Raw genomic sequence first — 25250 nt, 5'->3', positions numbered from 1 at the left:
CAGGGGTACCTTTACCTTTACCTATAGGGAGTTAAACTTGACTATAGGGTGCGGCGCTCATCTCACTTCAGGCTGAGGGAGCCAGCATTTGTCCGCAGACAGCTTTCCAGGTCATCTGGCGCAACGGGACACTGTGACGAGTACCAGAGCGCACGGAAACGCCGTTTACCTTCCCGCCACAGTGGTACCTATTTATCTATTCGCACTGGTATGCTTTCGAACTGCTAGGTTGGCAGGAGCTGGGACAGAGCAACAGGAGCTTACCCCGTCGTGCAGATTTGAACTGCCGACTTTCTGATCGGCAACCCCAAGAGGCTCGATGGTTTAGACCACAGTGCCACCCGCTTCCTGCTGTTGCCTGAGTATAAACCGCAGGTAGCTGATGTGGTGCCCCCTCTAGGTGTCGTTGCTGGACTACAATTCCCATCACCTGACAGTTGGCCATGCTGCCTGGGACTCATGGGAACTGTAATCCAGCAATGCATGCGGGCACCATGTGGGCAAGCCCTGCCTAGGAGGACAGTAGTGCCCTGTCCCAGCCCCCTTGCACCTGTTTATATTTTACTCCATCCTTGTGAATAATACAGAAGTCACAAGCTTATCACCTGCATCAGACAAGAGAGCCCAGAGGACAGGATTAATGGGTGTACCCAAGGGAGAACAATTGCCTTTATTATCCCAACAAAAAGCCATGGCCATCTGTTTTCAGAGGGAGGAAACAAAACTGCCAGATCACATCTGAGGGAAAATCCTTTCTGGCTTCTGTGTGGGCTAATTCTGGAGCATTATATGAAGATCCCTTCATTAACACTTGAATCTCAGTTTTAAAAACAAACCAGAGGCAGCTAAAAAATAATAATCTGAAGTTTACTTGGGGCTTTGAATTCCTTGCCTCAGAGATGTGGAATAGAGGTGGTCTGAGCAGAAGCAGGCTAGCTCTGCGGCTTTGGGGCAGCTTCGGACATTGGAAAGGCTTCTGGTGTTTGTTTATTTACTTAATTGGAGGAATTTTGGTAACCTCCAAGCTCTCTCTAATGCCAGGCAGAGAGGGTTAGATGCAGGCATAGTTGTGACAGACAGCTCTAGCTTCCAATCAGGGAATGATATTTATCACAGCCTTTACTTCCAAGCACAATGTTTGGGAAGGGGAAGTAGAAAATCCTGTGACTCTTTGAGTAGAAAATAAAATGTATTCATAAGTGTTAAAGCTTCAGATACAGAGAGCCAGTGTGGTGTAGTGGTTAAGAGCGGTAGTCTCGTAATCTGGGGAACCGGGTTCGCGTCTCTGCTCCTCCACATGCAGCTGCTGGGTGACCTTGGGCCAGTCACACTTCTCTGAAGTCTCTCAGCCCCACTCACCTCACAGAGTGTCTGTTGTGGGGGAGGAAGGGAAAGGAGAATGTTAGCCGCTTTGAGACTCCTGAAGGGGAGTGAAAGGCGGGATATCAAATCCAAACTCTTCTTCTTCTACTACTTTTAAATGCATACATTGCCCACACAACATATGGGAAGGACACCAACTGTTTTAGAAGGAAGGAAGGCTCAACATTTAACTGCACCTATTTGTCTGAGTTCTTTGTTGCCTCTGAAAGGGCTGTGATGCCTGTAAATTTCATTGAAATCTTCCACACACAAAAGTGTAGATGTTTGTTTTCTCATTGCAGTCAGTGGAGAAGACATTCAGTGCTTTGGAAAAGAAGGCAAAGCAACCCTCTGCCTTGAATCTGAGACAATATACTATAAAAAGAAACTGGTGCCTGGAAGGAATTTGCATCACTTGTTGCTCCAAGCATGCTGGATTCTCCTCATCTTTTGAAACCTCCTTCACCTTCCCACAGATTTTAATTTCATGGGAACCTTGTCCCCCCCCCCTCCAGTGGTACCTCAGGTTAAGTACTTAATTCGTTCTGGAGGTCTGTCCTTAACCTGAAACTGTTCTTAACCTGAAGCACCACTCTAGCTAATGGGGCCTCCTCCTGCTGCTGCCACGCTGCCGGAGCACGATTTCTGTTCTCACCCTGAAGCAAAGTTCTTAACTTGAAGCACTATTTCTGGGTTAGCGGAGTCTGTAACCTGAAGCGTATGTAACCCGAGGTACCACTGCATTTTAAAAAATAACGTAATTATTGAATGAAAATATTATTTCCAGGCACATCCTTCATTAAAGTTCAAGGGCTTTAATGATAATGAAGGACTGGTGATTCAGTGGGAGAGCATCTTCAAAAAGCCCTAGGTTCGATTTGAAGCACCCCTCCTCATTGATCTGGAAATGTCCCCTATCTGGGTTTCAGAGAGAGCAACAGCCAGTCAGAGTAAACTGTGCTGAGCTAGACAGAACAATGGTCTGACTCAGTATAAGGTAGTGTCTAGGATGCTGTGCTCCTAGCGTTAATCAAGATTCCCACAGCTGACTTTGGGGTGCCGGCTGTTAGCTAGAAGACAGTTGTAGTTCCTGGAACAAACATGGCAAAACAGATTGTAAGAGAGGATGGAGGCTTCATATCCCCAGCTTTTACAGGCCTTGTGGTAAAGGAATCCCACTGCTGTTTTTCTCATGGGTGCTGCACAGATTTGCCGTACAGTGAAGAATAATCGTACGAAGTTTACAATTGTGCTGGTAGGTGCAGAGTTGCAAGCTCTGGAGAGGATTCACAACCACATGCTATGCCTTCTCTGTGCAACTTGTTTGATGTTCCATCTCATGGCTGCGAAGAAAGAGTTTAAAATGCATGGGCAGTGTCTGAAAAGGATTTGGAAACCAGTGTAAGGCGGAGCAGTGCTCCCCTCCCCAGCAACCTGAATACAGAGCTTCTGATCTCTTTGCAACTTGTAATTCTCCTAACATAGCGTGTTGTTTGCTACCCTCCTGGCCCTTTCCATTGGCAATCCAACCTCAGCTCACCTCCCTCCCATTCAACTCTTGTCAACAATACCTTCTTAATTTTTCTTGTAAACCTCCAATCTTTTTGTAGAATAATGCATGCAGAAGGGGGAAGAAATACAGACAAGTGTACTTCATTTGCATGCTTTGATTCTATGTGGGGATTCAGGGTGCTTTGATCTAGAAGTGGGATTTGATTATTATTTGTCTGTTTGTTTGTTGATTGACTGGCCATGCGTGTGTGCAAGTTAACTGCAATGCGCTCTGGTCTTTGTTCAGATTGCTTTTCTGAAGGCTGTTGACAAACCTAAAACTATAAAGCAGCATATCACATGCTGTGCAGCTTGCATAACTAATAAGTAATAAAGGAATGATTGCAATAAACTGTTACAGTTTTGTTTATGATTTTGAGATTACAGCCAGTGTCAGTGGTCATTTGAATTGCTCTCCCTTGTTCTTCTAAATAACCTCTCCTTCTGGGATTTAGCCACAAAGTCTTGTTGTGACATCCTTAAAGACTTACAGATTTATTGTGGAGGAAGTATGGACTACAGCCAACTTCATCAGATGTTTGTTGTTTATTCTCAGTTGATAGATGCATATGTGTTCAGGGGAAATATGCATATTCTTCCCTAAAACCACTTTGGGTACTAGATCAGCAGACGATGTCCTCTTGGTTGTTCTATCGCCTTCAGAAACTTGAGGGGGGTGGCTTGGGGGAGGGAATTTTCTGTGGCAGCCCCTAAGTTGTGGCACTCTCTTCCCACAGAGGTGTGTCTGTATAGGGAAGCTTTTTCAGGTTTAGTGTTTTACTATGTTTTTATATTCAAATGGGGACGCAGGTGGCGCTGTGGGTTAAAGCCTCAGCGCCTAGGACTTGCCGATCGAAAGGTCGGTGGTTCGAATCCCTGCGGCGGGGTGCGCTCCCGCTGCTCGGTCCCAGCGCCTGCCAACCTAGCAGTTCGAAAGCACCTCCGGGTGCAAGTAGATAAATAGGGACCGCTTACCAGCGGGAAGGTAAACGGCGTTTCCGTGTGCGGCTCTGGCTCGCCAGAGCAGCGATGTCACGCTGGCCACGTGACCCGGAAGTGTCTCCGGACAGCGCTGGCCCCTGGCCTCTTAAGTGAGATGGGCGCACAACCCCAGAGTCTGTCAAGACTGGCCCGTACGGGCAGGGGTACCTTTACCTTTACTATATTCAAATAATGAATTATTAGTATTAGTATTAGTATTTGAGATGTATATTTTAGGACCCCCCGCCCCCAATTTTGTAATTTTAAGTTGTTTTAAACTGTTTTTAATATTGTGTGATATTGTGTTTCAACATTTTTGTTGTGTTTTAATTGTTGCAACCCACTGTGGGACCTTAGGGTGAAGGGCAGGTAACCACTACCACCATCACCAACACAATATCATCAGTAAGTTTGAGTGGTTCACAAAAGCTTACACTGCAATAAAATTCACCTTTAAGCTGCTACAAGACTGTTGGTTTTGCTGCAAGGGACTAACAAGGCTACCTCTATGGAAATGGGTATATAACAGCAACAACAAACAAATAACAATTAATAAAACTTCATAACTACATATCCTAGTATTCTGCTCATGAAACTCAAATGTACTGCATGAATTGATCACATGCAGAGCCTGGTTTGTATTGCTTCCCCTGTCTCTTGTTGTTGTTGTTAAGGCATTTATACACTGGTGAATTCATATATAATTTCCAAGCATTTGTAATAATTCCACACGGTCACATTTTGGGGGGAAACTGTCTTTCTCAACAGTTTTGGAACACTTTCTCTAGTGTGTGTAGATATTTCCCCACAGATCTAACTGGCAATAAGCTTGAGAAGTATGCAGTTGTTGTTGTTTTAAATGAAGGTAGAGTTCAAATGGTTATAAAGAGAGGCAAAATAGTCTGGGGAAGGAGGAAAAAACCAACTGTTAACCCACCCCTATAATGGATATCATAATTTGGTAAGAAGAAGCCATCCATTTAAGAAAGAAATCTAATCTTTAAAATGTAGCTTAAAATCTGCTTTCTAACATCATCTCAAGTAAAAGTACGATTAAGAAAGGGTAAAGAATTTCCAGTTCTCAATTAACACTTGCATTGTCCTTAAAATGCCAGACTGAGCTCAGTCCAGAGCATTTGCCTTGCTTGTGTTCATAATGCAAGATGTTCTGCAGCCATTAAGATGAATGTTGTATGTGACTTGGCTCGCATATGTACACCATGTTGAGCAACTATCTGAACCCATGTGTTGAGCAGTGCACCTGTTCCCCTGCTTGTGGCGCTCCGTGTAATTCCATAGGTAGATCTGTGCTGGTGGATGCTTGCAATGGGCATGAGGACTGGATGACAATCTTTTGCTGTGTGTAGTTAGTGGTCTGTGCAGCAGTCTTCCCCAACCTGGTGCTCCCTAGATGTTTTGGACAATAACACCCATAATCTCTTTACCATTGATTGGCCAGGCTGGCTGTGGCTGATGGGATATTTAGCCCAAGCATCTGGAGGGCCTAGGAATTTAGACAGGATCCTCATGTTATGGAGTCCTTGTTTTCTACTCTGTTAGCCTTCTTAACTGCTTCTGACACTTTCCTCCCTGTATGTGCTCCTGTTTCATAAGGAAACTTGCTATCTTCCTCGAAGGGCAATCTGCCAGCCTTGCCAGAGTCTGGCATCTCTCAAAAAGTTGTCAGAAAGTTGCTATAACAACTGAATTTTAAGTAAGCCGTTGCCTGATTGGTGGAAGTATACTGTATTTTGTGTGTTTGTGTATGTGATTTGTAACTGGCAATATACCAGTCTTTCCTAAACTGCAGAGTTAACAGTCATGCATTTTTAAAGGTGCTTCCTTGTGATGATGTAATGCTGTTTGGTCCTAATGCACTTGAATTGCCTTTCGACACTCAGAAACAGGAGTAAAAGGACAGATTTCGCCATTTGTCTGATATTTATGTGAAGCGGCTCCCATAATCTGTGGTAACGTGTACAAAAACAGAAGGCAATACTTAATGTGTGTTACGATGTCTTAAGAGGCTCTTAACTTAGTTTTCTTCCCCTATGCTGCGCTTGAGAAGCGATAGCTTTTAAAAAATGTTTTTAAAAATTCATGCTGGCATAAGCAATACCTATAAATATGTTGGCTTTCCAGCAAGCCATTCATCTAAATATTCTGGTGTGTTGCAGGGTAAACAACCAGATATTCTAATTTTACTAAAATGCAAATAGTTTGAAATGTGTATGTTGTAGATTAGGTTTGTGTTTATGGGGGGGGGGGACCACATGTTGGTGACTTCCTTAGTGCTTTAGTTTTATATTAAGTTTTAAAAAATATAAAATGGTAGAAAATCTTTTTTTTTGGGTGTTATTTCTGTTCCCAGACCTTGGTACTAGGGAAGTTGAGCCAAAATTAGAAAAGGCTCTACAAAAAAACTAAGTGTTTTTCTTTGAATTGCCTATGCTGCTCTGTTTCTGTATTACGCAGAATATATTATGTTTATTGTGGAACTCAATTACATGTTGCAGAATATACTTGCAGAACACACACACAAGCCATTCCGTAGGGACCCTTCTTTAAGAGCCTCATTTCTGAAAATAAGTGAGGCTCTGTGCGTCATGTGAATTCTGTTGTCCTTTCCCCCCACCCTGCATCATTCTTGAGATGAAGTTGTCCTCAAAACGGACCTTCTCCTCTGAACTGCAACCCTGTCTGCAGTTTGCTCAAGCAGAGGACAGCTGGAGTCATGTGCCTGCACGGGTTTCACTATGAATGCACACATTGCCTTCATGAAATGCCTCTTGCTCTGTTGAAAGCACCAGCATCCAATTGTATCCTCACTCCAGAGAGAATTTTAGCCTCATTAAAGAATTCTATAATTCATGTTTTTTAAACAACAACAATAAAGCTTCCTTTGTTGCCAGTGACTTTGATCTAACCAATCCTTGCATTTTTAGAGGATTATCTTGGCCACATCCTGGTTCGTTTCTGCTTTAGGGAATAACCTTATGCTCTTGCCTCTTGTTCACTGGACCAGCTGATGTGTTAAGTACCAAATGGTCCCGTCTCTCCCGCCCCCCTTGGCCTTCTGCCTGGCTCAGTGCTGTGGCCTTGTCTTGAACTCATAAGTAGAAATAAAGTTTGCCGTTCTCTCTTTGGGTTTATTTTATCCTTAATTGTGGCAATGAATGTGTCAGCTCCGCGGCTATAGGCATTTTTTCTTTTTATGTGACTTATGTCATCTTGCTCTTCTGAGGCTCAGGGAAGGTTACGGTATGAAAAGCATACAGTAAAATATTAATTAAAAGTGAAGTGAAGCAAAACACGCAAGCTAATCAATGTGATGGATGGTGACTTTCCTGCACTTCTGAGCTCTTGGTTTCTGCATGTGCTTCTTAACGCTCTGACCTTCTGCAAGCCTCTTTACGTCACAGTGGCTTTTTCTGATGTCACAACAGGTCTCTACAAACAGAGAGGTTGTGTCTTCCCTCGGTTTGCCATTGACTTTGCTTTTTTGTTGTGGACAGAGCAGCTTCTCTGCTTAGAACAAGTAGTAATGGGATTTGGAAAAGGTTAAAATTTTCTGAAGTCAGTGGCGTAGCATGGGGGCGGACACAGGGCCAGTTGCCCTGGGCACAAAATTGTTAGGGGGCACAAAAATTCAACAGCTGGCGATGCCTCAGTATACCTACATGCTTCCATTGCTGGGCTCCATTGAAAGTGGCTTCTCCATGAGAACCAGGAAGTGACCTGTCCAGACAATGGAACGACTCTTCTTTTCTTATCTCTGAAGCTGCAATCTCCTGGCAATGATGTGGACACTATTACACAGTTGAATGTGCATGTGTACTCCATCCATTTCCCTCCAACTCCCCCTTCTCTCGACCCCAGGCACTGGCAACCCATGCTATGCCACTGCCTGAAATCCTTGAATGCTACACAAGTATTGCCCAGACTTTTGTATGACATCTTTTGGGATTCTATAGGAACATAGGACTATAATGTATGGCAGTTTTTCTATGTTTTTGGTGTTCTTATTTAATCTGTAAGCCTCCTTGATTCTTTATCAAGGAAAAGAGCAGGATATAAATAAATATATAAGATGACAATGACAAAGAAGCTGCCTTATACTGAATCAAACCTTTGGTCCATCTAGGTCCCAGTTGTCTATGCTGACTAGAAGGAGATCTCCAGGGTTTGGGGCAGGCAGGAGTCTCTTCCAACTCTGCCTGGAGATGTTGGGGAAGATGCTCTGCAACAGAGTTACGTCCCTTCCCCATTGTAAGTAAGCAAGGTAGATAAGGAAATGTAACCAACTTGCTCAAGAGGAGCTTTGAGACATCTATGGAGCTTGAAAGTTGTATTCACTGAGTATAAAGTTGTATTCACTGAGTATAAAGTTGTATTCACTGAGAGCCAGTGTGGTGTAGTGGTTAAGAGCAGTAGACTCGTAATCTGGGGAACCGGGTTCGCTTCTCTGCTCCTCCACATGCAGCTGCTGGGTGACCTTGGGCCAGTCACACTTCCCTGAAGTCTCTCAGCCCCACTCACCTTACAGAGTGTCTGTTGTGGGGGAGGAAGGGAAAGGAGAATGTTAGCCGCTTTGAGACTCCTTCGGGTAGTGATAAAACGGGATATCAAATCCAAACTCTTCTTCTTCTTCTATAAGAGCTTTTCCAGATCCTTATCCCATATTTCCAGGAACATCTTATTTTTGTTTTTTAAAAAACATATTTTTATTAAAGATTTCTTAGTCTACAAAAGTATGTGCAATGTCTCTTTTTTCAAGTTAGGTTTTCTACAGATCAGTTTCATTTGTTGAGACATTAGTGTCACATTAGGAAGAAAGGGGGGGGGAGAGGTGGAGGGGGCCATGGTGAGTTGGGGTGGAGTCCGGGTGGGGATGTTTCTATTTTACTTAACGTATGTGTGGGGTTTTGTGTCAGTGTTGCTTGTGTGGGTTCTCTTTACTATTCACTTGTGTTCCTTTGGTGGTGAGAGAGGTTGGGGCTGGCCTAGGGTGTGGTTGTTCGTTTGAGATTGGCTGTGGTGAACTTTGTTATCATGTGTGAGTGGGGTGGGTGGGTGTTTTTGAATCAGGTTAGCCCTATTGATTCGTATGCTGTTGGTGGATTCTTGTCGTCTTGTCGGGCTGTGCATGTGATAAAAGGGAGTCATACCGGGGTGAAGGTGCCTTCTTCCATTTGTCCCCGTGTCAGTTTCAGTTTATTGGTTATTTTTTCTAATAAGGCTGTTTCCCATACTATTTGGTACCATTGGTCCATGCTTACTCCACAACTTGTTAAAAAAGGAAAGGAAAAAAGAGCATTGCTCTTGATTTGTGAGGGGCTAGTAACTTTAAGAAAATTTGAGATCCACAGTAATACTAACGTTGTACCCATGACATCACAAGGCAAAGTGCTCTGGCAGTGGCCAGACGACCTTTTAGTATTCATACATGGAACTTTTACCTACCTTGTTATAATTTATTTCCTCTGCTGTTTATGCAAGTTGCTCCATAAAGGACAAATGGATTACTTTGAAGTTTTTGCTCGAGTAACTGCCCAGAAAATTAAAAGGAATTATGTACAACCAACCAACCGCAGTATCATTTCGTGGAGGTAATTTGACAGGAGAAAGTTTCACACTGTTTAATAATAAGCAGCACCTGCACTGGAGTTGGGAGTTTGTATTTCACTGACTGTAAGTAGACACTGACGTATGGGAAGTTATTTCCCAAGATAAAAGGTAAAGGTAAAGGTACCCCTGCCCGTACGGGCCAGTCTTGACAGACTCTGGGGTTGTGCGCCCATCTCACTTAAGAGGCCAGGGGCCAGCGCTGTCCGGAGACACTTCCGGGTCACGTGGCCAGCGTGACATCGCTGCTCTGGCGAGCCAGAGCCGCACACGGAAACGCCGTTTACCTTCCCGCTGGTAAGGTAAAGGTAAAGGTACCCCTGCCCGTACGGGCCAGTCTTGACAGACTCTGGGGTTGTGCGCCCATCTCACTTAAGAGGCCAGGGGCCAGCGCTGTCCGGAGATACTTCCGGGTCACGTGGCCAGCGTGACATCGCTGCTCTGGCCAGAGCCAGAGCCGCACACGGAAACGCCGTTTACCTTCCCGCTGGTAAGCGGTCCCTATTTATCTACTTGCACCCGGAGGTGCTTTCGAACTGCTAGGTTGGCAGGCGCTGGGACCGAGCAGCGGGAGCGCACCCCGCCGCAGGGATTCGAACCGCCGACCTTTCGATCGGCAAGTCCTAGGCGCTGAGGCTTTAACCCACAGCGCCATCTGCGTCCCTCTTCCCGCTGGTAAGCGGTCCCTATTTATCTACTTGCACCCGGAGGTGCTTTCGAACTGCTAGGTTGGCAGGCGCTGGGACCGAGCAGCGGGAGCGCACCCCGCCGCAGGGATTCGAACCACCGACCTTTCGATCGGCAAGTCCTAGGCGCTGAGGCTTTAACCCACAGCGCCACCTGCGTCCCATTTCCCAAGATACATAGCTGTAATTATATTCATGCTGGGAGTCCCATTATTTTGCATCAGCCCGTGGTTTTCAGCAGGTGGAATATACCCAAAACTTTTTCCTGGTTTTTGTAGACATCAAAGGATCAGACAAATGTCAGGTCCCAGAACAAAAGTGCTGTATATTACAGTACTCGCTGTCTTTCCATTGGTGCTGAGTGAGTCAGAGCCCTCTAATAAGGTAGCTCTTATTAGATACCTCTGTTAAGAAGGAACAGATGGATCTTGCTCAGGGCATTTGATCTGGCAAGGGACTATTGCATGAGTGGAACTGCTGGGAAACAGCTTAATTGTTTTGGTAAAACCTTTCCAATGTACTGTATTGTTTTGTCCCTTTGGAAGCCCGATAAATTCTTTCTCAGCTTGTGAAGCTTGTTGGGATGTGGACATAGAGCAAAATGTGAACTACAGTGGTACCTCGGGTTAAGAACTTAATTCGTTCTGGAGGTCCATTGGACCTCCATTCTTAACCTGAAACTGTTCTTAACCTGGAGCACCACTTTAGCTAATGGGGCCTCCCGCTGCCGTGCAATTTCTGTTCTCATCCTGAGGTAAAGTTCTTAACCCAAGGTACTATTTCTGGGCTAGCGGAGTCTGTAACCTGAAGCGTCTGTAACCCGAGGTACCACTGTATACTGTGCACCATGGACAATGCTCTCAAATGACATCAATTACAGGGGCAGAAGCTATTTTATTCTGAAATAAATTAATATTTTATATCCCGACATTAGTGTGCTTGAGTAGACACACGTTGGATCATGGACACAAAAGGAGTGAATACAGCAAAAAAAGGTGTGTGTGGGGGGGGAATCTGATAATTGTGGGTTAGTTTAATGCAGCAAACATGAACTCAGGTAGACAGAAAGTCTGATGGCTGGAACCCAAATCCTGTGAACCGAGTTAAGTCAAAGAAATAAAGAACTGTGTGTATTGCATGGTGACTGCAGGCACACAATGTGCCTGCATAGTTCTACCCACAAGTTCTCCTTGCCCTACTTTTTCTCACGTTGAAAGAAGGCTTGACCCACTGGATGCTGGTCTATTTGGGCAAGTGGGATACTTCCCCACCAACCTGTCTGCCTCTATCTGTCTGCCTTCTTACTTACAGCCAGTCCAGGCCATGGCAGCAGGAAAGCTGAGGATGGGGACAAGACTAGAATTAGTTAACCCTGCCTGCTGTTGGCTTGGGCACTGCCTACTCTTTGGGCTCCCCTTGTTCTGCTCCAACAGTCTTGATGGGCACCAGCTACCACTGGCTTGATAAAAGCACTTGCTGCTGCGGTCAGTTGGGTGTGGGGTGGTGTCCACGACAGTTTCTCCGGTTTGTGAATGTGCTCCAGCGCTTAAGATAACGTTTGTAAGTGCATTAACTGATCTAGAAGTTCTAGCCTTTAGTTCTTCCTCCACCACCACCTTGGATGTAATTCTGAAAAACTCAATAAAACAGAATGCTGGAGAGCGGTGTGAGTGTACAGAAGGTTGCACTGATCCTAAATGTATCACGGAAGTGCATTCAAGGGACTGCCAAGTTTGAAGCCACAACGAAAACCATGTGGCTGAGAGCCACAATGACTTCCCCCCACTTTTCACTCCCCACCAGCCCTGCTTCTTTCCTCCAGTTCTTGTTTTGCATTCCCCACCCCATCCTCTTTCTACAAGGATTCACCACACCTATCTGCCTAACTCTTATTTCACCTATCTCACCCATTTTAAAACCCACAACAGCTCTTTGTCCCTGCACCTCCTCCTTAAAATGCAATGATGCTTAAGGAGTGCATAGTGCTTTATCATGTTCAAAGGAAGTCACATGCATTTTCTAGCTGTAAACCTTACAGAAACGTCTATGAGATAAACCAGTATTACTAGCCACTCTCCCCTTCATTGCAAGGAGGAAGGTGTTGTGCTCTGCGGTGCAGCAAGGCTCAAAGAGTGTGTAGGGCAAGGCGAGAGTCACAAGGAAAGGTGAGAGAAGGTTCAGGGGGGATAACAAGGCAAAGTGAAGCAAGGCAGAGTTCATGCTGAATGCAAGGCAGATATCAAGGTGGCAGCAAAGCAAGGATCAGGCTGTGTTCCAGGGGACACAGAGCTCTAAAGTTGCCCCAGCAAGGAACAAGCTGAAACTGATCCTTACAAAGCAGATGTTCTGCCACTAAGCTTATGGCCCTTCCCTAGTTTGAGTTTGAAACTTCCAGATGTGTAGCTCAGTCTCTATGCCACTGCACTGTGCCTTCTGTCAGCTTTAGCTGGGTATAAAGCATATATTTAAAGCAATTTGCCCCTCAAAGATTCTTGGGAACTGTAGCTTACTCCTAACCTTGCTGCTGGTCCCATTGTGCAACCCAGCCTTTCCCAACCATGTGCCCGCCAGATGTTTTGAACTGCAGCATTCATCACTGATGGATGTTGACTTCCAAAACAGACCAGGAGGCAGCAGGCGGCTGTTGTAACCCATGGATTCAGAAGACTTAGGTTTGCTTTGACTGCACTGGAACTAACTGGAGGTTGCCGTTTGGACTCAAGGTTGAGAAATTCTGTAAACCGAGATATGCTTCCTTTGATTTGCTTTGACTCGGCCTTGTAATTATATGGAATGTTTTTAAAAAGCCCGTTCCAGGTTCCAGGTCTCACAGCTGCATTCCCTCCCTTTTAACATACCTAAATGAATCAGGCCTGTCCATCTTGGGTTGTAAATGTCAGTGTCTTATCCTTGCACTGCTTCTCAGAAGATAGAGCTTGGCAGGATGTGTGTCTATGAGCAGATCTTGGTGTTCCAACAGTTTAGCTAATTCTATTGCAGCTTGATAGGAGTGTTTATAGGTGGCCATTCATTTTGGACCATAAAGAAGGCTGATCGCCAAAGAATTGATGCTTTTGAATTCTGGTGCTGGAGGAGACTCTTGAGAGACCCATGGACTGCAAGAAGATCAAACCTATCCATTCTTAAAGAAATCAGCCCTGAGTGCTCACTGGAAGGACAGATCCTGAAGCTGAGACTTCAATACTTTGGCTACCTCACGAGAAGAGAAGACTCCCTGGAAAAGACCCTGATGTTGGCAAAGATGGAGGGCACAAGGAGAAGGGGATGACAGAGGGTGAGATGGTTGGACAGTGTTCTCGAAGCTACTAACATGAGTTTGACCAAGCTGTGGGAGGCAGTGGAAGACAGGAGTGCCTGGCGTGCTCTGGTGCATGAGGTCACGAAGAGTTGGACACGACTAAACAACTAAACAACAAAATTCATTTTGGATGGCTTCTAGAGTGGGGAAGAAGTGACAACAGTAAATACCTCTGAAAAAAAATTCTTTCCAACACCCCAAGTGCCTTGAGACTTTCTTTTGTCCCCTAAATACATTTGTGCTGCTGTTTGTGCTGACCAATGTAAAACTATGTTAATTGCAAAGCTGAATTATCTTCCTATTCCTCAATATTTATATATCTAGAAATATCATCTATGGTTTTGCTCCCTCGGTTGTTTGCAGCTGGTTTGTTGCAGATCTCTGTCCTGCATCCCCAGTGTTGTAAGGCTTGTGACATATTCAGAACTTGAGTTAATTCAGGTTCAGAGTTTCAATTTGCAGCCAGCTAAACTGAACATGGACTGAATCTTCCGTCCTTGACCTCCTCATCTCCCCATAGTTCTTTCCTCATACATCTCTGCCCAAGACCTATACTCTGAGATTTTCCTGTTCACTCGAAGTCTCTGCCCTGCCACCATGGTCTGTATGCTGTCTCTGAAACTGTCTACCTGTGTGATGCAACCTTTTTTCCTCCTCAAAACTCAGCTCTTCTGTGGTATAAACCTCCAAGTTTCCATGTCCAGTTGTAACTTGGCCCATAGCTGAACTTAAGCAGGCACAATGGAAACAGCCACAAATTGCTTCTTTGTTCACCCCTGTCTCGGCCTTCCTCCTCTCCTGGTGAAATTTGGATTGTAAACTCCTTGGGGCATGGACTTTTTCCTCTAGTACATACTGATGGCACTACACAAATTCTACCACTGTTGCTACTACCAATAATTGTAGTTAATAATAATAATGATTAGTTCACAAGACCATGGTGCATCTGTGGGGTCTGTGTGTGTGTGTGTGTGTCTGTAAAAAATTGTTAGTGTCTTCTCCAACCCTGGTGCTCACGATCCCTGACCATTAGGCATGCTGGCTGGGGATGATGGGAGTTGTAGCCCAACAACATGTGGAGGCCACTGGGTTGAGGAAGGTGGCAGTGGGGAACCGTCCATTGGGTCACATTATTTAAAATGTTATTGAATGTGAGAAGAAAGAGAACAGTAACAACAGACATAAAAATCCTGATTCCCCCTTCCGTCCACCCTTTTCCGTGAGCATTACGACTATAATTTGCTTTCGTTAGCAGCAGTGCTGCTACTTATCACAGTGTTTTCAGGAAGCGTAACTGTAATCTTGTCATTTGCGCAGGCACGTTTTCCTTAATTTTTGTTATCTCTTCTCTTTCAGCTGGGCCTCACAAGCTTGGTGTGGCCTTTCAGATATTTTCCAGGAAGGGAGGTGCATATTTCAAGAGGTCTTGAACTTCTGGGAAATGAGCCTGGAGGAAAGGGGAAGGGCCTGACGGCCGCCACCCCTAGTGTAAAACATTTCCTGAGGGATACGGCAAAACTGGTAAGTCCGGAAATAAGGATTGCATGTGAGACTGGCACACTAAAGGTTGTCTCCACTTCTTCAGTGAAGTTTCCTGTTCAGGGGAAGGGGTGGCAGCATAGCTGTCAACGTTTTCCCTTTTTTAAGGGAAATTCCCTTATTCCAAATAGGATTCCTCGCAAGAAAAGGGAAAAGTTGACAGCTATGGGTGGCAGCCATGTCCCAGGAGCAGGGCCGGGTTTACGTATAAGCTAAACGAGCTATAGCTTAGGGTCCCACTCTTGGGGCCCCCCAAAAAAATTAAAGGGGAAAAAAGATATACATTTCCAAAATATAAGATAAAAAACAAAATAAAGCCTACATACAGTAACAGTTTTTTGTGTTGTGTAGGCTCCTGTGATATAAGCAATGGGCCCCGCCTGCTCCCTAAAATATCACTGGTTTGCTCATTTCTATATATAGGGTGCCTACATTCTGCATGTGCAAATGGCTTTAGATACCTATTAGGTCCATAAATTACCATATAGCATATATTCAACACAAAAAAACAGCGAGAATTTGTTGTTGACAAAGGACAGCTGGACATATAAAGGGCCCCATTACCTTCAGTAGCTTAGGGCCTCATCAAACGTAAATCCAGCCCTAGCCAGGATGCTTCCCCTCCTGTGTCCAGACCAGTGGAAGGGAGGTGATTCTGGAGGCAGGAAAATACACTCCTTTCCTTTGCCTTCCTCCTGAAACATCCCTATATAGCACAGGGAATTGAGCTGCCCCCCTTTTTTTAACCTCATGACAACCCCCAAATCCTGTCCTTCTACAGGACGCTTACTGCAAGCTCTTAGGGGCTCCTTTTGAGGAATGGCAGGATATAAATTTAACTTACAAAAAAAATCAGTTCCTTTTATCCTTGTTCCCCCAACTTCACGTCTGCAGGGCTTTGTTACCTTTCTGTTTACGCTTTTTCAGAAGTGTTCACACCTTGGCAAGAGATAAATTAGAAACAGCTTAAGGAGGCCAGTTAGCATGAAGCTGGTTTGAGAAGCAGCACCTCAAACAGTAGCATTTCATAACAAAGGGCATGATGTATTTGCATTTTCGTTATGTGATCATGGATTAAAAAGCCAGTGAGTGTGCAGTACATGGGAGTGTGATCACAGCCTGTTATTTTACATTTATTCTCACTCCACACACTATGCAGTTATTCCTCCCTCCTCCATCTCTGTAGCTGAATGGACACACTCTTTTAAGTCTTTGGAAATCTTCTGGCATGTGTGAGAACTTTAAATCTCTATTATCCTTTTGCCTAGTACATTCTGGGGGGAAGTAGGAGTTAAACTTGCCAACCACAACTTTAACCTTGGCGAATTCCTTTCTTTTTGCTCATCTTTTTGCTATTGTGTATATGTAAACGTTTAGCCTTGGTCAATGTGGAGTTGTGCCAATTTGTGGTCTTATATGCACAACATAAAAAGAAAATTAAAAAAATGGGTGGGGAGGGGGTGTTGAGGAGAAGCAGATGACGGCAACTTTGAACATGGTTATGAATCTTATTCCCTAGTAAACCTTTGTTTTGAAATAGAGAGGCATGGTAAATCTCTAGCTCCATGGAAGGAACAGGTGTCATAGTAGCTTTGTGGCAGAGTACCTCTTTTACATGCAGAAGGTATGAGGTCCAATCCTGGCAGCCCCAGTTAAGTGGATTAGGTACTGTAGAAGTTTTGAGAAATACCCCTGCCTCTGAGATGGAGATGGGCCTCCACCGGTCAGTATCTGGGCTAAAAGACCAGTTATTTGTGTCATGGACAAAGAAGGAAGAAAGAAACTTTATTATTAAACATTATACATTTATTTATTTTGTCTCCTCGGCTGCAGCTGTATTCAGCTGCAGGATGTATAGTGTATGCATGTGTGTGTGTTATAATTATATTGTCCATTATGTTCTTGAGCAGCTGAACAAACGCAAGAAATTGCCAGCAAAACTGCCTTGCTGGCTCAGCCAGGATTCTGTAATACTACGTATCATAAAACATGAGACAGATCCCACAAATGCCCCCCCCCCTTTTTTTGAACTAACAACACAGCTGGTGCAAACCTCTTGGTAGCAAGGAGGACTTTTCACCTGCAGGACTGTTTATTTTGAATGCATGCAATCCATGTAAAACAGTAGTTGTCAGCCTACTCAGACCTTGGGGCCCCTGGATAGGTCAGGAGTTACTGCCCTCTTCCTCCTTTTTTACCGGTTGTTTGTGGCCATGCTGTCAGGACCTGATGGGAGTTGTCCAAAACATCTGGAAGGCACCAGTAGTGAGTTCCACCCCAACTGGAGAAAGGCCAACCATGAAGAATTAAGTTACAGTGGTACCTCTGGTTAAGAACTTAATTTGTTCCGGAGGTCTGTTCTTAACCTTAAATTGTTCTTAACCTGAGGTACCACTTTAGCTAATGGGGCCTCCCGCTGCCATCACACGATTTCTGTTCTCATCCTGAAGCAAGGTTCTTAACCCAAGGTACTACTTCCAGGTTAGCAGAGTCTGTAACCTGAAGCATTTGTAACCTGAAGCGTTTGTAACCTGAGGTACTGCTGAATATCTGTTGTACAATTTGTAAAGGATAGATCTGGCATCACCCAACTTTTTGAGCCTGGGGCACACTTGGAAATCTGAGACATGTGACACAAAACGCCCCTTTCATTGAAGAAAACGGTTGATGTTCATATCCTGCCCACAACAAACAAAGCAGAGACCAAAAGAAGTCGGCACACCTCACCCTGAAAAAACAGGAAAACCCTGTTTGCAAAAAGCAAAACAAAAAAAGAAGAAAACCCCAACAACCTCATTAAAACTAAATAAATAATGGGAGGGTCAGGGGACCTTGGGAAGCACCAAGGGGATATGAGGGCACCATGTTGCAATGTCAAGAAGCTCATAGTTGGATAGGGCTTAAGAGTACTCAAAGTGGTGTTCAAAGCCAGTTCAGTCTGCCAATATCTAGTCAAACATTGAGCAATTTCTTTTGAAATAGGACTCTTTCGTTTGTGGATGTACTTGTTTACTTGATTCCTGCATGCCTGTGGGTCTGTTTGGTTTGGGCCATGCGGGGCTATTGATAAGGGACATTACATTGTACCTTGGCCAATACAGCGCTTCGTTTGCACAAAAAATGAGCCACTAGAGGACTAGTGTCATGTTTACAGTAGGTGTGTGCATGTGAACACCTTCGCATTGTTGAAAGCCAAAGAAATGCAGGGCATTACCTAACTAAAATTGAGGCAGCACGATAAAGACCTGTGCTAAAGTATATTTCAAGTAGCTTTAACATAATTGCTGCATGATTCGGAGCCATGCCATGCTGCATAATGCCCATTAGTTTCCATAGCCTAGAGCAGGGCTCCCCAAACAGTGATCTGCTGGCTGACAGTGATCTGTGAGGTTCGTTCAGGTGGTCCTTGGTGCCTTGTTCTTGGAGATGGGAGAATTCACATCCATCATGCTTAATAGTCATATTGATTTTAATTTCTTTTATATTTTGCTTACATTTCTTGATTCTATGGAGTACAATATGTAAGAAATAAAAGATGCAATAACAATGCAATTAAAAAAAAAACAGTAATAGGAGGTTCTCAGGAAAAGAGAGTCCTTTCATGCAATCGGCAGCATAGCATTGGTTGCTGGTGCCTAGGGCGGAAAAGAGAGTCCTTTCATGTAGTCAGCAGCATAGCACTGGTTGCTGGTGCCTAGGGCAGGCACACGTGCACTGAGTGGGTGGGGCATCAGCCCAGCCCTTGATGCTGCCAGAGCAACCCCATCCTCGCCTCCACTGGTGCAAAGTGGGGCCACGCTGCTGGGGGAGCCCAGTCAGCTGATGTGGTCCTTGGTGGGTGGAGAGGAGCACCTGGCTACGATGTGTTGCACTGGGGGTCCGTGCCCCCTCAGAAATTGTGTGCCTGGGGCCATGGCACCCCGGCACCCCCACGCTACGCCGCTATGTGCAGTACTTTTCTGTCCGTGGAATAAGGCCAGCCCCTTACATGTGCTGATTGTGATGAGACCTATATATTTGCTTGTAGCCCAGGGCTGTTTGCTCCAGGTCCCAGGACACACGCGGCATCCAACTAAATCATTGTGTGTGCGTGATGGCTTCTGTGAGCACAATGGAACTTTTCCTTCCCTCTCATATCCCTGTCCCCAAATCTGCTCCAGAGGGTTAGGGAAAAACCCTAGAGGGCATTTGGGTGGTGCAGGGGTGGGGGAGGGAGAGAGAGGGAGGGGAAGTTACGTTGCGATTGAAAAAGCATTCAGCACGTGGGATAGTTTAGCCGAAAATAACCCATAGGCCACATTAGCACCATGCATTTATAGCAGTATCATGCTTTCTCTAATGAATTCTGGGAGCTGTAGTTTGTTAGGGGTGCTGAGAGTTGTTAAAAAAGGTAAAGGTACCCCTGCCCGTACGGGCCAGTCTTGACAGACTCTGGGGTTGTGCGCCCATCTCACTTAAGAGGCCAGGGGCCAGCGCTGTCCGGAGACACTTCCGGGTCACGTGGCCAGCGTGACATCGCTGCTCTGGCCAGAGCCAGAGCCAGAGCGCTGGGACCCCTATTGCCCCTGTAATATTATTACATAGTGGCTTAGCAATCAGTCCCTCTTCACAGGGAACTCTGGTACAGTAATTATAGTTCTGGGAGGAGAATAGGGGCCTCCTGACAATTCTCAGCACCATCATCAAACTACAGCTCCCAGAACTCTTTGGAGAAAGCCATGGCTGTTTAAAGTGACATGATAGCACTTTAAATGTATGTTGTGAATGTGGTCGTAGTCTGAAGGTATGCAATTATCTTGCTTCTGAATCAAAGGGCAAATAGGAGTTTTGTCACTGTCCAGAAAGGGAACTCCCCTAGATCCTTATGCTGTGAGTAAAATGCCTTGCCTTCCATGATGAAAATACAATAAATCATATCTGGTGCATTGTAACTTTTTGGCATTTTCTGCTTTTTCTCCTTGTCATCATTTGTAAGGATGTGTAATCCTTAATTCTCAGACCCCTTACATTGATTCAAGGTGAATAATCTTAACTCTGGTTCTTGTCTGAAGCTGTCTTCTAGCCTAGTACACTAGTTATTTCTCAGTTTTTTGTTTTCTAAACCAGCCGTGTAACAAAATAGAACACATTTCACAGTTCAGTGAATTGACATCTGCAACAGGATGCTATTCCCCGCCTTGTCTTAATTTGTTGTTGTTTTTTTAATTGGTTCCCCCGCCCTTCAGTTTGAATTCTATTTTTAATTGTGTTGGTTCATGCAGAGTTTTCTTTTTTGAAAGCAACAACAGCGATGTTGCATCGTGTTTCCAATTTCTGCTCCTGGCAGATCAGCTTCCATCTCAGAGTCTTTCCTACTTAAAGCATTTGCAGAATTCTGTTGCACCTCTCCTTCGTACCAGAAGCTGGGCAGGTGGCCTGAGGATTTGTCAGTGTTGGCGACTGTGTGCAGAATTTTAAGTTTTGGAAACCAGGCTGCAGGAAGGACCAGGAAGGTCAAAATCTCTGGGTGCACTACCCATGCTGCTACTTCCCAGCCCCCCCCCCAAAAAAAAAAACGGGGGGGGGAGGGGAGAAGAAAAGAGCAAATCAGCTTAATCTGGCTACCCTGTTATCAGTTAGTTAGACAAAACAGACTGTGCTAAGTAGAGTCTAGGGAGACCTGTATTTTAGATGAAGATGACTTTAGTTTACACATGCTATTATATGCATTAGTGACCTCTACTGGAGAAAGACAGAGCAGAGTGTTCCTTAGCAAGTGTACTGTATTGTGTTTAGCTTAGTGATAGCTTTTCCTAGCACATGCTGCTGCCGCCTAATTGGACAGATTGAGCACTTCAGTGGTCTGGGCTGGAGAGGGAGGTGGGACTGCCTACAATAGCTGCACAGTGATTGGAGCAAATGTAAGATTCCTTCTAATCCCAGCACACTCCTATGCAACAAAATTAATGTAACAAGGATTTAGGAAGGAAATTCTATAGATGCAAGAAGTACAGGGCTGAACAGCTTGGAGCTTTCTGCACTGTGTTGCGGGATGCCTTAGGTTGTCTCTTAACTGTGACCTTGTATAGGATTGGTCTAGACTAGGGGTAGCCAACATGGTGCCTCCCCCCCAGATGTTGCTGGACTCCCAACTTTACATGAGCTCCAGCCAGCATGACCAATACAGTCCTACCTTGGTTTTTGAACAGCTTAGTTCTCAAACGTTTTGGCTCCAGAACGCCACAAGCCTGGAAGTGATTGTTCCGGTTTGCAAACTATTTTTGGAAGCCGAACATCCGACGGGGCTTCCGCGGCTTCCAATTGGCTGCAGGAGCTTCCTACAGCCAATCAGAAGCCGCACTTTGATTTCCCAACGTTTTGGAAGTCAAACGGACTTCCAAAACGGATTCCGTTTGACTTCCAAGTTACGACTGTATTAAGGGAGGATGGCAGTTAATAGTCTGACAACATCTGGTTGGGAAAGCCTTTTAGACCATTCTCCTCCTCCTCCTTCCTCATAAGATACACAACAAAAAACTATAATACAGCACATTAGTGAGCAGTTTCAAGCTGTTGTGATGACCCTACATAGAGAACATCATATAAAACTCTTTGAAAGCTATTCATCCCTGCAGTCTCTAACTACTGGGAAATAAATATTTAAGAATAAATATTATGGCACACCATAGCATTGCTAAGCGTGAACCTCTTGGGTCAGAGATTTTGTTGGATCATAACATTTATGTCTAGACATTTCAGCAATGTGCCACCCTAGACAGCCCATAGTGGGAAAGCGGAGAAACCTCGTTACATCCCTCCAGTCTTCTTCCAACATGTAGTCCACACAAATATAAACTTCAATAGTACTTTGGCACAGAATCACTTGTTAACTCTCGGGAAAACAGATGTATGTGGGGACGCCAACTCATAAAGTGCCGTTCAGAATTGGTAAACATCGTAAAAATATAAAACAGAAAATAAAAGTGGAAATCCTAGTTAACATGAGCAGTGATCATGTACTAGACACAGATTCAAACAGATAGATGGGGTTTAGACAGATTAGAGGGCCAGTTGTTCTTAGGAATTGATAGCTAAGGCTCCCTCTGCTTCTCAGCTGTATTGAAATTGTTCCTCAGAGGCAGTTGTACATTTTTACCTATATCTATCTATCTATCTATCTATCTATCTATCTATCTATCTATCTATCTATCTATCATCTATCTATCTATCTATCTATCTATCTATCTATCTATCATCTATCTATCTATCTATCTATCATCTATCTATCTATCTATCTATCTATCATCTATCTATCATCCATCTATCTATCATCTATCTATCTATCATCTATCATCTATCTATCTATCTATCTATCTATCTATCTATCATCTATCTATCTATCTATCTATCTATCATCTATCTATCTATCTATCTATCTATCTATCTATCTAGTGTATTTTTCATCTCTGTTGGAAGCCGCCCAGAGTGGCTGGGGAAACCCAGCCAGATGGGCGGGGTACAAATAATAAATTATTATTATTATTATTATTATTATTATTATTATTATATCTATCTATCTATCTATCTATCTATCTATCTATCTATCTATCTATCTATCTAATTTGTATTTGTTTCAAACATCTGTATTTGTTTCAAACCCTATGCCCAGGTTTCAGTGTTCGAAACTCCCATTGTTCTAGGTCAGGGGTCAGCAAATTTTTTCAGCAAGGGGCCGGTCCACTGTCCCTCAGACCTTGTTGGGGGCCGGACTATATTTTTTTTTGGGGGGGGGGGAATGAATGAATTCCTATTCCCCACAAATAACCCAGAGATGCCTTTTAAATAAAAGCACACATTCTACTCATATAAAAACACGCTGATTCCCGGACCGTCCGCAGGCCGGATTTAGAGGTGATTGGGCCAGATCCGGCCCCCGGGCCCTAGTTTGCCTACCCATGTTCTAGGTGCATTTTGCGACAGGGAATTTCATTAGTGCGAGCAGCTTCTGAGCTCTGGACACAATACTGCGCTTAAGATTTCAGATTAAAACTGCAGAGTGGAAGGAAAGGCAGACCTTTTTCTGCCTCCCCACTTCCAGCTACTCTCTGAAGACTGGAGAAGAGGCCCCCTTAAGAATATTAGAGGGGTGGACAGGGGAAGGACTACCACCCCATGTGAAAAATGAACATAATATTTTAGCTGCAGCTCATTCATTTTCAGGTTTGTATTCTTGTTATAAAAAAGTGCCCCTATACATTTCATTGTTGCACCCATAACCTCGGTTTAAGGTGCCATTTAGCTCCTGGCTTTCATATCTCAGTTTTTAACCCTGCCAGGTTTTCACAGAGCGTACAAGTAGATAAAAATAAATGTAAAATATCTTCAGTAACTCAATAGACATAGAAACAGCAAGCCCAGATAGAATGAATGTAAAATGAAGGGATATATTCCCTTTGGGCCGTTACACTACCTAAACACTTTATTTGGGCTGGAGGTCACCGGCCAGCTGCCTCTCGTTGTGACCCGGCATTATAATTCGGTGACTTATTAGGGTGTCAGGATCCACCTGAGCCTCTTTTAAACTGAGTAGGACTTAGCATGCAGTTTGCACAAAGCGAGAGTGCGGCTGGGGCAATGAGCCGTTCTGTGTCCTGACATTCCGTCGAGCCCTGCTGTGCTCTTGAGATTGCTTTGGCTGACTGCCTTTGATGCAGCGAACCTTAGCAGAACCCGCCAAAGGCATTTCGGCATGAAGCCGTGTCACTTCTCTCCTCAGGATTTGGAGAGAGCGTGCTTGTTTTCTTTGGTTGCAGCTCGGTGATTCACTGGGCAGTGAGGGAGCTACTTATCACACATCCTTGTTCTCCTGCTCTTAAACCCGGGGACTTTCAGAATAGTTGACGTTTTTATAAACATCAACTAATAGCTACAGCAGTGTGGCACAGGGTCAGAGCAAAATTGTAAGGAGACCAAAAAGTTGATCAGGCCTGGGTGAGGAAGGAGGACTTCGCTGGCTGGCCCTGGAACAAAACTGGGAGTGGTACCTAGCAAGGCTCCTTGGGGAAAATGTTCCACAACTGGCGCACCGCAGCAGAAAAAGGCCCTTTCTCCTGCCACCACCCGCTTCAGAAGGTGTTGGAGAGAGATTATAAAACTTTGGCAGGTTCTTGTGGGTAAACTTCAGCAGCAGACATGAGGGAGAGCAGGACTCTTCTTTCAGGAATCTGGAAACATTGTTGGTAGCCTTGTTGTTTTTAAATCTATCCACCTTTCTGCTTAAAAGCTTCTGAGGTAACTGACAACTTTAAAAACAAATGAAAACGATACCTCCGCCTTTAAAACAACATTTAAAACCAACAAAACCAGGCATTCCGCCTTGGTCTCTTTGACAGAATTAAAGCAGCACGAGCTTATGGTTTTAGTGTGTTTCTTATGCTTGTTCTGGTATGTTCCCTCTCTGCCATGGCTGCAAGGAGATCAGAAACTTTTGCTACCAATTTCAACTAACCACAGTTTAGTGTTATGCCTGGATCCTAAACTGTGGTTTATCATAAACTATGGTTAGTTCAGACAAGCCAGGTTTATAACCTATGGCTTGAATCAACTAGTCATAGTTAAGGTGGACTGTTGCCTATCTCAGTTTAGAAATAATGCCGAGCTATGTTTGAAGTTGTGGTAAGGCTTTGCTGTTGTTGTTAAATAAGGTTTTTTGAGGGGGGCCACTCTTGGCATTCTTGCTTTAAAATTCTTCAAATTGGCTGGCCACCTGAAAATCTACAAATACCCCCCCCCCCCAAGAAAATAGATAGAAGACACATGGTCCTGTGGAAGCGGACATGCTCCTTTCCTTTCCATTCCTTCTCCTACCTCCCTTTTCCATTTTTCTTTTCACCAGTTCACACTTAACATTTTGTAGTTATTGAACATGCCCCTTCCTCATTGGACTATAAAATAATAACAATTATTTAATCTTTTAAATTATTATTTTGCACCTCAGGTATGTCTTTCTAAACACTTTTTTAATGCTTCTGCAAACCTTGGAGTTCCCTTTAGCATGTTGATATTCCACACACACACACCCCCCCCCCGGTAGTCCTGTTTTAGCTACAATATTCTCAGGCTGCTATTGAAGGAACAGGATGGAGCAGGACCCGTTGGAAAGGGTGGCAATCCCAGTCGGTGTGTCACTGTTATTAGTCTAGGCTGAC

At 44.4% G+C, this 25250-nt stretch overlaps 1 protein-coding gene across 4 annotated transcripts in view; it reads left to right on the top strand.

The window, feature by feature from the left end:
- ST3GAL4 (ST3 beta-galactoside alpha-2,3-sialyltransferase 4) overlaps nucleotides 1–25250 on the top strand; it is a 177319-nt gene that overhangs the window by 73896 nt on the left and 78173 nt on the right. For all 4 annotated transcript variants that reach the window (XM_079955175.1, XM_079955174.1, XM_079955176.1 and 1 more), the window contains one exon: nucleotides 14881–15045. The gene's annotated coding sequence lies outside the window, so the exon portion shown is untranslated. The remainder of the gene's footprint in view (nucleotides 1–14880; nucleotides 15046–25250) is intronic.

The sequence above is a fragment of the Podarcis cretensis genome, assembly GCF_951804945.1.
Source record: "Podarcis cretensis genome assembly, chromosome: 15".
NCBI classification, from domain to species: Eukaryota; Metazoa; Chordata; class Lepidosauria; order Squamata; family Lacertidae; genus Podarcis; species Podarcis cretensis.
Note: the sequence above shows the minus strand (reverse complement) of the source record. Positions and strands in the feature narration are given on the sequence as shown.